Source organism: Halyomorpha halys, unplaced genomic scaffold (assembly GCF_000696795.3).
Source record: "Halyomorpha halys isolate HHAL.00 unplaced genomic scaffold, Hhal_1.1 Scaffold723.1, whole genome shotgun sequence".
NCBI lineage: Eukaryota > Metazoa > Arthropoda > Insecta > Hemiptera > Pentatomidae > Halyomorpha > Halyomorpha halys.
The window spans coordinates 165,078-173,373 of NW_027110197.1; positions in this window are offsets into that span (position 1 = coordinate 165,078).

Genomic DNA, 8,296 nt, shown 5'->3' on the forward strand with positions numbered 1-8,296 from the left:
GAATAAAAGTAAAGCCAGTTTGTTTAAAAATCCAATAACTTTCGAAAAAACGGGAGAATATCTCAATGGCAAGAGAACTGGAGTGGCTTTTCTGGAAAGCTGCAAGAGTTCTCGGAAATCTTTCCAGGTTCGAAGAATAGCTAAGAGAATGCGCTCGAAACCAGAAGCAAAGACCGCTCGATAAGTTTCTCTGGTAGGCCCTTGGTCTTCAGTCCACTTGGGGGCTAAGCACACTAGCAAGGTGAGTCGCTTCATACGCAATAGTGCACAATCCAATTGCACTAAGCGCTTCGATTAATGCATCCCACGGTGCTTGCCAAGTTTGTTGCCAAACATCTCGAAGAAACTGGTTTTTGCAGTTTCCTAGGGGGAAACAAAGATATAACAATAAAGACATTGAAAAAAAAAGTAGTTTGCTTTACATTGGCTTTTTTGGTATTTGAATGAGGAATGTTTAGAATTATATTTTAGCTTCTGATAGAAACACTAACTATAATAAAGAGTTAATCGTTATATTAACAAATCTGTATTTAGCAACACTGCATCATAGCGAATGCAAATATTTACTGCATTGCGAAATCTCAATCTCAGCTTGTTAGTCTAAGAAGTGGAGTTTCAGATGACATTTGACGAAATAGGACAATGTTTCAGAACTTCGCAGTCACATGGTGGTGGACGGGAAGGTTCTGTTTGCAAACAAGTTGGAAGAGTTTCCGTTAATTGCGTTGTAATACTGTTGACCTGCGTAGAAAATTTGAATTCGCTAACCTTGATCAGCCGTTCATTGATTGATCGGCACTACTAGCGCCCCTTGTGCATTTTCTAAGAACTGCAAGCTTTCGGTAGTAGATAATAGGTAGTGCTTTTGTAGTCTTTTAATAATGTTATGTTTTAGATATTATTTAACATTTAAAAAAGTAACTATTTTAATACGATTGAAAATGTGCTATTTAACTAATTTTGCATTCAAATGAATTTTTTTTGGAATTCAATGTTAAACAATTCCAAGTAATCTATGAAATTTATTGTAATAAATTAACAATAAGTTTATGGATAAAGAAATTCAGTTTTGTTTACCATACATAGTACAATATGAACATGATTACTGTATTCCTCATAATGAAATATGAACACGATTAGTGGGATTTACAAGATATATTTATTCATTTACGTATGTTTCAGTCTAGAGACATATTGAGAGGGTTGTATGTATATTTGTCTAGTATGTAAAATAACAAATAAAATTTAAGATACAAAAACAAAAAAAGATAAGACATGAAAAATAGAAAATGTTATTGTACAAAAGAAAAAGAAAAGTACTAATTTGTCAATATCACTACCCCCTCTAATATCTCGTTTTTAACCCCATTGGCTCTGCTAGGAGAATATTTATCCTTAAATTGAGGCAGGTGAGAAAACTGTAGGTGGGATGGGTTAGCTGTCGTCTACTCATTCTGGTCTACTTGGAGTGTCTTCCTACTCTTTCCACTCTGTCTGTCTTCCTAGTGCGAAGTACCTTAGTTCCTCTTCTAGCTTGGTTTGTGCTCTTGCTCTTCTGATTTCTGATTGGCTCTCTTAACAATACCAATGAAGGATGATTCACAAAGAGAAACAAGTAGAAGGGATAAACTGTAATTGAGGCAGGTAGCCTTCTCATGGCTGATGAACATTTAGGGGTTTACTTCCATTATTAGGTCCTAAAAAGTCACTAGGATCTCTATAGAGGATACCCGTGTGTATGGACAGGTATCAATTATATGACAGATATCAACCTTATTGTATACCTTGTCAATTGTAAATTACACAAAGACTTCATATTATCCTGAATTTCAATACATAGCAGTTTTACTTAATATAATATGAACATGATTACTAAGTTTTAAGAAAATGTTGTTTAATTCATATATGTTTCTTTAGAACATTACTCTTTGCAACATTATAACTGTTCAACAAATCTTCAACAATCTAGGAATTTTTTAATATCTCTTAAGTTTTTTAAAATAAAAAGACCTAATCAGATATTTTTTTTAAATTAAGGTAATAAAGGTAACACTAACAATTTTACCAGATAATAAATAGTGGTTTGTACTGTAAATGTTTGATTTACAATATTTATTATCTTTATACACATATTTGGAAGGTGCTATGAAAAACAAGGTTCCTTATTTTGTTGAAAATGAGATTAAATGTTGGGATATATGTTGGCTATTGACATGAAATAACAACACACTAAATGGTACTGAGGGTAACAATAGGTCTCACTGAAAATATGATACATAGTGGAAGAACAATGAGTTTCCTCTTAGTCCAGTCAAAGTTGGTAAATTTTTGTTGGGATGCAATTTTCAAAGTTTTAAAACTTTTCAATATTTTTTAAGACAATCTACTCATTGATAAACATAATAAAGATTCTTATGGGCAGAGTGTGAGCTGAAGTGGTGTGGAAAAAGCTAATATCTTATAATCCACTGTTATTCTAAGCAAACTTGGCTTCATACTGATATTCAATGATAATAACTTCTTGGTGCGTTCATAATCAAATCCTTAATATTCAAAAAACTTTCCTATATAATGATCTTGCCCTTTACTTATCCATTCACTTGTTAAATACAAGATCTCAGCCGATTTGAATATCTCTTACGATAGAATTGCTTCAATTGAATTCTTATCGTTCGAGCGACCTCATTTTTGAATTTAATTCCTTAATCATATTCATTTGTAAATTTTTCTCATTAACATCATTTAAACATTGATTATGTATCCATCTCCTTGGTTATCAATCTTCTGTATAGTTGTAAATAATAAATATCTATGCAAGCCTAATTATTATTATTATAACTATTATTGCTTTATTTAACTTCATATAATGTCACCAGACAAACACTGCTTAAATTCTCTTCATTGTTATTCTTAGCATATCTAGTGTCCCAGAATAAAGATAGAGTTCTGCAAAAACTATTCAGCTTTTCAATAAAGTCCTTAGTTTATGAGATAATTTTAAGGAAATAATAGTGAGTCATAAAAATTGGTCTTGTAGAAGTAACACATAAAATTTCTAGTAGTAGCTTTTTACAAGTAAGGATGAAGGATTTCCACTTTTTATTTAAAAAAATATATGTGATGATTTTTTACCCAACTGCACTGGAAAAAGAAATATTTGGAAGGAAAAGAGTCACTGGAAATAAAAGGTGAAACCTGATTTGTTGGGTTTCAGCTAGTATTTGAGCTTCAAAATACATTTAAACTACTCCTTCTGAAAGTGGCTTGTAAGGATTATTTTATGCACAAGATATTCTCCAATATCTTTTCATAAAATAATTATGAAAATGTTTATTCAGGAGCCAATTTCTTCATTTTTGTCTGGTTTTATTTAATTAATAATAAAAAAAAAATTTCTTGAAGATATTTTCCATTATTTCATTAATCTAATCACATCATTAAGTAATGCTCATTCATATTTAAATTAAGGAAGTACATTGTAAGCTGTACTCTGACACTGAAATGATATTCTAATTTATGCCAAATTCATATGTGATTATCCTGTAAACTAGAGACTTTAGAGATGAAATGCATAAAAAATTGAATTGTCATTAATTTACTTTAATATTTTTTGCATAGAACAAATATATTGTGGAATATTAGAAAAAAATAAATAAAAAAGGTTCCTTCCTGTACCTCCTCTGCCCACCTCTCACACATTCATCAGAATTTATAATATGTTCATATCATAGTTTTTGGTTATGAAAATTAATCACAAAGATCTCTGTACTCATGAAAATTCCTCAAAATCTAGAGGAACTATATTTTTCCGCTAGACCTTTCATTTGTATCTTGACATTGAGGAAAAATGGGATATCTTTTTTCACCTTGAGAAAACTTTTGAATTCACGCTTTATTAATATTATAAATCTTACAGCTAGATTTTGAATAACCATTTACCCCATTTTAAAGCTGAACTATCCATCTAATCACTTTGATCAAAAGGTATTGCTGATTCTTCAAAGAGATATAAATGGACAAAACCATTTTGTTTGAATTAGTTGAAAGCTTGATCTGAAAACAGTAAGTTTTTAGCTAAAATCTAATTTCTAAGATATAAATACAAACAAAGTTAGAAGATAAAAAATAAAACTTTTGATAATTGATTTATTCAAAGAAAACAAGTCGGATCATAAACAATTTCAGTATTTAGTTGATGAAGATAGGTTTAATTTATTTTTTATAATTACATCAATGACACTGCATTACATACATCCATATGTAAGGTATTCAGGTGTAAAACATGATAACTGCAGAAATTAAAACTTTTACTGTGTTAAATACAATAAATTACCTTCAACCAGTAGTCATTTACAATAACAATATCAACATTATTCTCTTAAGAAAATAGATTTTCTAAAGATTATTTCAACAATTTATGAAATCAGTCATAAAAAAAACTATTTATGCCAAAAAGAGCAATTCTTGAAAAATTTTAGTTACCATGTTTTGTGACTGAATACCTCATAGTTGGCTTGTAAAAACATATGTACATTCAAATTCTTTGTTATTTTTATTATAAAATCACTCAATCTTACTATTAATACAAACAATAATTTTTCTCAATATATTTTATGACCCTTTTATAAGAAGCAGATAAATATTTAAAATGGAAATATATTTTTTTTAAGGATGAATGTTTTTGAATAGGCTTATAAACTTGACATATTTAACTTTCTTCTTTCTAAAATTTATCCAGGTTGGTGAAAAGATTACTATTTCAATAGCTTGTCTCCATTTTTCAACATACCCAGTTGTTAAATTTTTTTGTATATATTGGAAAGGTAGAAGACTTGAAAGTTTTATTTTTAATTATTTTTCAACTATGGTGTCTGAAGACATATATTTAACATAAAACTCTTTTGCAGCCATAATTAGTTTCTTTTGAGTTATGACATTTCTAAGAAAAGTGCTCTCAATCTCTGTAGGTTTGAGGTTTAAAAATATGACTCTGTAGAAATAAAAAGTGCTTCACAAAAACATTTTTTTTTCTCGGCCAAGACTCCCGGGGGAGTTCTACACTGCCTAACCATGGTTGGGGGTTAAAATTTTTCATTTTTTGGGACCGCCACTCAATAAAAAAAGTCATCATCTCAAGCCGTACACAAACCGGCACTGTAAATAGACATCAAATTGGTAAGACTGTGTCTTAACCACTGAGCTATGGACAGTCCCATAAGAAAACTTATTATAATTAAAAAATATAATATTTTGAGTCAGAACATTTATCTTACAATAGAGTAATGTATACAAAGCAGGAAAAATGAAAGATTTGATTTATATATTTTTTTGTTTCTTTAAAATAAGGTTAATACAAATTAGACTGTATTATCAGCTTAGTAAGTTAGCTAAAAGTGAAATTACCAAAGAAATTTTATCTGAACCTTTTTTGTTTTTTAACTGGCTTCTAAGCTATCTAAATAAAATTATATATCTGTAGACTAAATGTTTCATATTCTTTTAAATAATTCTGTATGAATTGCTTTCTTATTTTTTAATCATTATGATAATTGTAGTCATAGTCCACAAAATATCTTAAATAATTTAAATTTAGTTTATTTATTTTAAATAAAAACTATTCTCATAAATGTTTTTTGAACAGCTTACATGATTAATAAAAATACATGTTACTTCTGATGGAGTACAAATGATACTTGCTATTATTTGATGTATATTATTATATACAATGTTCAACTTTATAAATGTTATTAGTAGACATTGTGTACAATTAAGTAAAAACATATGTAAGATCTATTCGTGTATTATATATTTATTTTTTACCAATATTACTTACATTTTACATCATTTTTGTCATCACTTCAAACATTTGTGCTAACTTAAATTAGATATTATCTTACACTTTCTCTCTCTTAGTGCCGTAATGATTAACAACTCATTAAGTTTTCTTAATTAATTTAATTTTCCTTTGTGTATTTTCATGATTTAAGATATTTTTTTCATTTGAATATGGTTAAATTGTTTGGGGTCATTATTTACTACTTATCTAATTTAATTCACTTGAAATAGGAAGCATATGTTGTGCTGTAGTTTATTCTGTAAATAAAATAATTATTTCATTTTAAATTATGCAAGTTCATTCGAATTCAAATTAAAAATAAATTACTGGTGACTAATCTAATCCACTTTTAGCATAGCTAATTGTATGCTCTTCCACAACATTTGTTCTCTCTTTCCAACTGAGGCTCCTCCTTGTGAATGGATTCTTGTGTCGTTTTCTGTAAAAGATCATGGCAACTCTAAAGATCTGCAATATAAGGATTTGGTCTTACTATCTGAGCCTGGATCCATGTTATTGTGATTTTATTGACACTACACTGTACATTACAGTATTCATTATTCTTTCTTCATTGCTTGAATGAACATCCTGCTTTGATATTTACGTTCAGAACACAGGAAAACATAAAATTATTAGCCGGTGCATTGATTTTGGGAGGTAGTTTTGATACAATTTAACCATCCTTATCTATAAGAAAACCAAAAATCAATGGGTTGTAAAAAATCTCATCCTTGACCAAATGTAATGAACAGGTATAATGTGATAACGAGTTCAATAACTATTGGTTTAACTATAACAACTTTTATGTTGAGTGAAACAACATTTATCTGTTTTTTAAACATGTCCATTGAGTTTACATTCACAAATACCTAAGATACTAGAAATGTGGTACATAGTTGTTTAAATTCTTCCTATCAAAATATACTTTATCAACCAGTAGTGACAAAATTATCTCCTGGTCTATACTATAACTACTTAGAGCTGCACGACCACCATGGGCCTACAGGACAAGACCTACTAACTAAGACTAAACTAAGTCTACAGACGAACTATGTATATTGATAAATGTACTATTTCATGTAAACGCTTTAATTCTACTAACCATGCCATATGATTTAATGTTCTGAAATGTATTATTTGAATCAATAAAAATTACTTGTAAGAAGAAGATGGTTGGGGGTGTTGTCAGTAATCATCAGTGCTTACGTTTCGGCCGACATTTCAAGCCTTCGTCAGGGCTGAAGAACAAAAACGAGATAACAACTTTAATTTAGAGAAAAATAAAATAAAATTGTTTAACGTATTGTTTTTATACGTTATGACTTATTTGCTCTCACTCTAACGGCCAATTGCATTCCCACTCACGGCAACTCCGCCCGAGTTAGTAAGTTTCTCAGTTCAGTTTTTAAATTTGTCTTCTTCCCACACTTTACATCTCTTCTCTCTTTGTTCCTTCCTTGTTCCCTCTTCCAAACATTCTATATATATTTTAGCTTATTACTTTTTACTCATATGTATCATTGTACACCTTTATAGCATGTATATGGTTTTCTCTCGTACATTTAACTATTTTAATTTAAACGTTTTCATTATTTACCTATTTTTTATCATTACTTACATATTTTATTATATTAATTTCAATTACTCATAATTTACATTTACTCTCGCACCTTTCGTTATATTTATTTCTTTATTTACATGAGCACTGTCTGATTTTTAATTACCTTTTTTATCATTTCTTTCGTATAATTCTTACCTCTACAATATTATATTTTATCTTCTATTAGTACCATCTATTACCTACTTAATTTGTTGTGATATATGTTTCCAAGTTTGTTTGTTATTTTTTTCTTTTTCTTTTCCTCTGAATTAAGGTTGTTATCTCGTTTTTGTTTTTCAGCCTTGATGAAGTCCTGAAATTCTGTTCAAAACGTTGGCACAAATAAATTAATTTTACTGGTTTCTATATCATTACTGACCTCACCCCTTATCTTCTCATATTGAATCTACGGTCTATAAACACCTCACGATAAAGATTACATTAGAATTTAATGATCCACTAAAAGCTTAAATCTTATTCGTAGCATCCTCGATAGCGTTTAAAAGCTCAGAGGGCCATCATGGTATGATGGCTGTTTCTGTCCCTATCTTTGTACAAATCCCGAATCTATTACCGTTTTGTTTATCTTAGCCATCCTTTTTGTTCGTGAGACCAGTATATAGCGATTAATATACTCGAGAGTGCCAGTTCCAATTAGCACGTATTGATGACCTGAGGAACTAAGTCTCAGAACAAGTTATCCGAATGATGAATGCAAGTACTAACTATGGTTAAGGCAAGTTCATCAATTACTGACATGTTCCAGTTATTCACAAGTCAACCATTGATTATAAATGTTGAGGATTTGGTTCTAAAAATTGTTTCAAAATCGGAAGCTAAAAGCTATATTGCCTCAGCTT